At 45.3% G+C, this 6,357-nt stretch overlaps 1 long non-coding RNA gene across 5 annotated transcripts in view; it reads right to left on the bottom strand.

Annotated features, from left to right (window-relative positions):
• LOC123144647 (uncharacterized) overlaps nucleotides 1-6,357 on the bottom strand; it is a 54,983-nt gene that overhangs the window by 43,174 nt on the left and 5,452 nt on the right. For 2 of the 5 annotated variants that reach the window (XR_006471794.1, XR_006471797.1), the window contains 2 exons: nucleotides 2,271-2,458; nucleotides 1,731-1,916 (listed from right to left, as the gene is read on the bottom strand). This is a non-coding gene — a long non-coding RNA (uncharacterized lncRNA). Of the gene's footprint in view, nucleotides 1-1,730; nucleotides 1,917-2,270; nucleotides 6,352-6,357 lie in introns of those variants that run through there. The other 3 variants (XR_006471792.1, XR_006471798.1, XR_006471796.1) reach the window with 3 other exon arrangements.

The following is a 6,357-nucleotide window of genomic DNA, read 5'->3' as shown; positions in this document are numbered from 1 at the left end:
CTGTCGGTCACCGTTGAGTTCTTCCTCGATCTGTTCTTTGTTGGTCGTTGGATGCATCATAGCAGCTCCTTCTGGATGTATGTGTGTCGATGCATGTAAGGTTGTATATACTTGTTGTAATGTACATAGATGGGTACAGATAATAGATCTTGATTAATATAATTTCTGGTGAACTTTATTGTCGCATCATTATAGGTCTCCTTGCCGCATCATCGATCAACTTCTAGTGAAATTATCGGTTTCCTTGTAGCATCATTGACACACCCTGTGTATATTTGTGCAGCATGTGCATGTGCAGCATGAATTTTATTTTCAACGGCACACTTGTATGTGGTATGCAGTGGACACTAGTATCTCTACTATTAAAGGGGATCAAACGTCGTGATGGTACGACCTCGATCGATCCCCCTCCCTTCGAACAAAAACCATGGCCCGAACTGCCACACGCACGCAGCAGCCCACCAACTCAGCCCACGTACGAAAAATCACCAACTCAGCACCCGCAAACAAAAAGAATACACCAACTCAGCCCACGTACGAGATCCACGGTTCTACACACGAACGACAAGTCCGTGGAACCCCACGATCGCGCCCAGTCAATAAAAAAACAGCTCCGCAACCCATGAACGAGGACGAGGTCCAACGAACGCCAGTTCTTCCTGGCGTACGAGCTCCATCGAGACGCCAGTTCTTCCTGGCGTACGAGCTCCATCCACACGCGAGCGCACGCCGCCAAAACAGAAACGCGAGCTGTGGGAGCTGCAGCCTCTACTGATCGCCTCGCTCGATGGCTGTTTCTGCGTCATCTCCTGAGCCCCCAGTCAATAAAAAAACAGCTCCGCAACCCATGAACGAGGACGAGGTCCAACGAACGCCAGTTCTTCCTGGCATATGAGCTCAATCGAGACGCCAGTTCTTCCTGGCGTACAAGCTCCATCCACACGCGAGCGCACGCCACCAAAACAGAAACGCGAGTTGTGGGAGCTGCAGCCTCTGCTGATTGCCTCGCTCGACGGTTGTTTCTGCGTCATCTCCTGAGCCCCCAGTCAATAAAAAAACAGCTCCGCAACCCACGAACGAGGACGAGGTCCAACGAACGCCAGTTCTTCCTGGCGTATGAGCTCCATCGAGACGCCAATTCTTCCTGGCGTACGAGCTCCATCCACACGCGAGCGCACGCCGCCAAAACAGAAACGCGAGCTGTGGGAGCTGCAGCCTCTGCTGATCGCCTCGCTCGACGGCTGTTTCTGCGTCATCTCCTGAGCCCGCCTACCGTCTTCTTCCTCTCCGACGGCAAATGATGGATATCCACCTTTGTTATGTTTCATGCTGCCCATCACGCCCCAGGTTTGCCATCCTAGACTCCTGTTCAATACTTCATATTGTTAGTACTCATACTGCATCTTTAACTTTTACTCCAACTACATTAGCACTTATTCCGCAAAGTTACAAAATCTAATGAGTTATGCCACCTGTTCTGTTCGCACGGTTAAGTTCATATATTGGAGACCCTGTTCCGTAAAGAATATTGCCCTGATCCGTAAAGGATATTGCTAAAGTCCTATAGTATGCCATATCATTTTTGTAATGCAAAAAGACTGTTGAAATTGTCAAAAAAAAATCTAGGAAATTCTGAAATTGCAGTATAAGATTAGGTAACCTCAGACCATGTTCAAACATGCCTTGTGACATGAATAGTGATAGAAGGAAATACTTTCATTTAAGCTCACCTCCAGAATCCTTTATATTCCAAATTGTTTTAACACGACATAATACAGAATCCTGTAGTCTTTTTCGCACCACGTGGAGACAGGCATCTTTCTCTCCACTCCTTCCCCTCCACCTTCATTCTTGTCGCCATGTCTGAGCCCTCTTTTTAAAAAATTGAACTTCTACAAAATCTTGCACTTTATAAACTGAAATATACAAACTTCAGCCGTCAACATATAATAGCACAATCATTTTAAAACCATATGCGAAGAACATGTCTATCAAAATGAACAAGTGAGTCCAAAAAGTCTGTTAAATGAGTCACCAGAGGTCATATAATTTTTGTAATTCAATTCATATCATTTTTAATGCAAAAGACTGCAGGTTCATTTTAGTAAGAAGAACATGTGTTGAAACTGTCAAAAAAAAAAATCTAGGAAATTCTGAAATTGCAGTATAAGATTAGGTAACCTCAGACCATGTTTACTTTTACATCATGGGAACAAACATGCCTCGCGACAGGAATAGTGATAGAAGGAAATACTTTCATTTAAGCTCACCTCCAGAATCCTTTATATTCCAGATTGTTTTAACGCGGCATAATACAGAATCCTGTATAGTCTTTTTCGCACCACGTGGAGACAGACATCTTTCTCTCCACTCCTTCCCCTCCACCTTCATTCTTGTCGCCATGTCTAAGCCCTCTTTTTAAAAAATTGAACTTCTACAAAATCTTGCACTTTATAAACTGAAATATACAAACTTCAGCCGTCAACATATAATAGCACAATCATTTTAAAACCATATGCGAAGAACATGTCTATCAAAATGAACAAGTGAGCCCAAAAAGCCTGTTAAATGAGTCACCAGAGGTCATATCATTTTTGTAATTCAATTCATATCATTTTTTAATGCAAAAAGACTGCAGGTTTATTTAAGCTTCTATAGGACAGAAAGATGTCACAGGACAGAGAGCATCTCTATGATAAAGGAAAAAAAGGTATGTGTATGCCAATCACATGTCTGCACATAAGGTATTCAATAAACTTCACAACTTAACTTACATTAATCTTATCAGTTGTCGAATATGAGAGGACACCCAGATCACAACTCACCAATACACACCGACCACCATCTGGTTTTTTCATACGCGAACAAACAGGCACTACTAACTATAGTGTTTCGTCTTCTGATGATGATGACAATGTGCCGACGCAACTGCCTATGATGATTCCTATAGCCAGCAATCTCAAGGCCTTTCAGCCAGTGCCGCATGTGGAAACATCAATCGGTATCGCCCTTACACACGACTTTTTTTCAGTTTGCATTTATACATTTGTTAAAACAAAATGGTTCTTCAGGAAATCATTCTCGTGAAGGCACTTACTATGATCACCATGCATCACTTCGAGGAACAGAGAGAAGCATTGATCATAATATTGGTTCAAACATAGCACTTGGACTCGACACTGAAGACACTGTCCCCGAGCACATTGCTTCAAATGATATCATTAAATCAGATAGAAAACAGAAAAGGCGAGACCAATATATGGCACGGCGAAATAGATTAACACCTGAACAGAAGGAGGAAATCAATGCACGTCGCAGAGAAGCTAGGAAAAAAACAGAGTAGGAGAGGAGTGCCCGTCAAAGAGAAGCCAGGCAACGAATGACACCAGAGGAGAAGCAACAGAGTAACACCCTTAGAAGGGCGGCCTACCAAAATATGGCAGTCCATGACAACCAAGAGACAAACACCCGCCGAAGAACACGTCTGCAAAACAAATCACCTAAGGAGAAGCAGAACATGCTAGCTCAGCGCAAGAAGAGACTCGCGGCTAGGCACAACACCCCTTGCGCTGAATTCATTGCAATGCCGCGCCCTGATGCAGGTGCCTTAGCTACACCCAACCTGATGTCGAGCACTCATGCGTTGGCATTCAGAGAATCCGAAGCTTCAGCTCCTGCCCCTGCCCCCCGGTTTGCGAGTAAGGCTGGGAACAACTTCGAATCAGACGGTAATCCTTCCATCTTTACTCTACTTGTTCTGTCCATGTGCATTGAACCAGTATTTAACGGCTCCACAGCGGTGCAGGCGAGTACCTTAGTCGTACCCTGGATGATAATGATGCCCCCAGCGAACTCATAAATCCCTCGCAGCAAACCAATGATCACCAAATAGACGACCAGCAGAATCAAGCCCAGGAGCAGAGGCAGGAGAGCAGAGCACAGCGTAGGGCTCGGGAGCGAGCTCACAAACAAAGTATTACAGCAAAGAACATTCAAGGGAGTGCCTTAAAACGAAGAGCGCGCGGGGAAAGCATACCAGAAGGTGAGAAGTCAGCTTTGCTAGATCGTCGTAATGCAAGCTTTCAAAAAAAGCGGAGGCCTCCAGGCCCAGATGCAAGTACCTTAGATGTGAACAGAGCAGCAACAAGCTCAGAAGCACCGCCCACAGGAGTTGCTTCACCGGCTTCCTCCCCTTCATCAAGCATGCCATCGTACACCATCGGAACCAATGGTAACCCTCTCATGTTTACTCCCCTCCTGGTGTGCACTCACAATAAAAACCATTACTTACCGGCTCAACAATGTTACAGCTGACATGGAGGCCTTCCTTAGCGGCATCATGGACGAGAATGCACTCTCCGGTGACCTCATGGATGATGAGTACTACCTATTTGCCGGTGAAGGTACTCCGAGGCGCCTTTCGCTGCTCATCCCTCTATATTATTGGTTTATGATGTGCATCCCATCGTGACTTGTTATATCTCCACAATGCTTGCAGCATCCGACACTGATAGCACGGACCTCGATGAGCCCGTAGAATCCTCCAACACGGGATCTATCGACCTAGATCCTTTCGACTATGTCTACTCGAACATCCCAGACAGCACACACATCCTAAAGCACGCGGCAAACTGCGAGCATTGCAAGGCCAAGAAGTTCCAGTACGAGACTGACGGCTTCTGCTGTCGGAACGGGGAGATTGAGCTAGCTGAACCCGAGCCTATCCCAGAGCTGATGAGGTTATGGTCTAGCGCGGATGCAGACTCTCGGCATTTCCGGGAGAGCATTCGGTTCTTCAACGGGCACTTTGCCTTCACTACCCTTGGCGTCAGCCTAGACAACAACTACACAAACATGAAGTCCGGGGTGTACACGTTTCGGGCACATGGCACTATGTACCACAGGGTGCACTCGTTCGGTCCAAGATCTCGCCCTGAACATCTGCAGTTGTACTTCTACGATGACGATCCAAGCTTAAGCCATCGCAAGGAGGCCACCAAGCAATTGGACCAGCACGTTGTCAGCAAGTTAGTGGACGTCCTCAGGGAAAACCCCTACTCCCAACAGTTTAGGAGTTTGGGTGCCCACAAGGAAAACCTCGAGGAGTACCGGATAGACCTCAACATTGACCAGAAGCTAGACCAACGAAGATATAATAGACCCGTGTCATCCGAGGTGGCTGCGATTTGGGTCGAGGGAAGCGATCTAGCAAACAGGTTCAACCGCAGCATTACACTCTATGGGGACACCAACGAGAAGTATAGTATACATGCCACAGATGGCTGTTATGACCCGCTCTCGTATCCCCTCTTTTTTCCAAGGGGGGAGCTTGGTTGGCATCCAAATATCCCTAAGCACAATGTCCCTTGGGAGGTTGCACAACAACCAAGAGGAAACCGTGATAACGATTCAGGTGCGCCTGGTTGGTATGCTTATATGCCAGAAAAAGTTCTCTGTCCTTCCATATGGTACCTAACCTTCTTCTTTCACGTCTTTCCACAGAGGGGAACAGCCGGTTGTGTGTCTCTGTCAGGGACTACTACTGTTACCGGCTACAGACGCGCCCTGCGATATTCAACCCCATACTACTGTCAGGGACTAATACATGGACAAGGAACTATGTATCTGATAATTAATGAAGAACCCAAGCTGAGTGAAGCCATCAGTGATCTCCTCATATCTCTACTATCTCAACTATTAAAGGATGAGTTTTTCTAGGCGACAGATACTTCGATATGAAGAAAAGGAACATAATATGTTGATCTGCTTTTTTCTGTACCTCTGTGATAAGATTTAGCATGCAGCTGTCCTTAATTTCTAACACGTTCTTAAACATCAATTTCAGGCCTCAAAATTCAATGAAGAAGGTGATTCCAAAGTACCATGTACAGGATTAGAAACATCAACCTTATGCTATTTGCCAAAAGATGCAGACCAAGCTTTGCATTCGATTTTTACAAATTGTACATTAGTATGACTGTCACCATTGTAGAGTACTGACTTTTATGTCAGGTTACCTTGCATAAATCTGTATGATTCTGACATTGTGTTTGGCTTTGTTGAAATGCATTGTGGGTCTGTACAATTCAAAATTTGGTCAGGATTGGCAGATCCAATCTCCAGGAAGAGGAAGCTAGCCTCCTTGACCAAAGTTCTTTGCCTGTTCTACTAAAACCAAGTTTTACTAATTCTGTCCCTAAAAAAACTATAATTTTGGGTACGCTAACAAATTTCATGTGGTTAGCCCTTTAAACGAGTTTATGGGAAACAGAATTGGCAGAAAGTCCGTATCCAATCCGAACAACCCCAAGAAAGGTTTAATCCTCATCTCACTAAATAAACAACCTTATCCTAACC

Source organism: Triticum aestivum, chromosome 6D, assembly GCF_018294505.1.
Source record: "Triticum aestivum cultivar Chinese Spring chromosome 6D, IWGSC CS RefSeq v2.1, whole genome shotgun sequence".
Lineage (NCBI taxonomy): Eukaryota > Viridiplantae > Streptophyta > Magnoliopsida > Poales > Poaceae > Triticum > Triticum aestivum.
The sequence above is the reverse complement of the archived record's forward strand: the minus strand, read 5'-3'. Positions and strand labels throughout refer to the sequence as shown.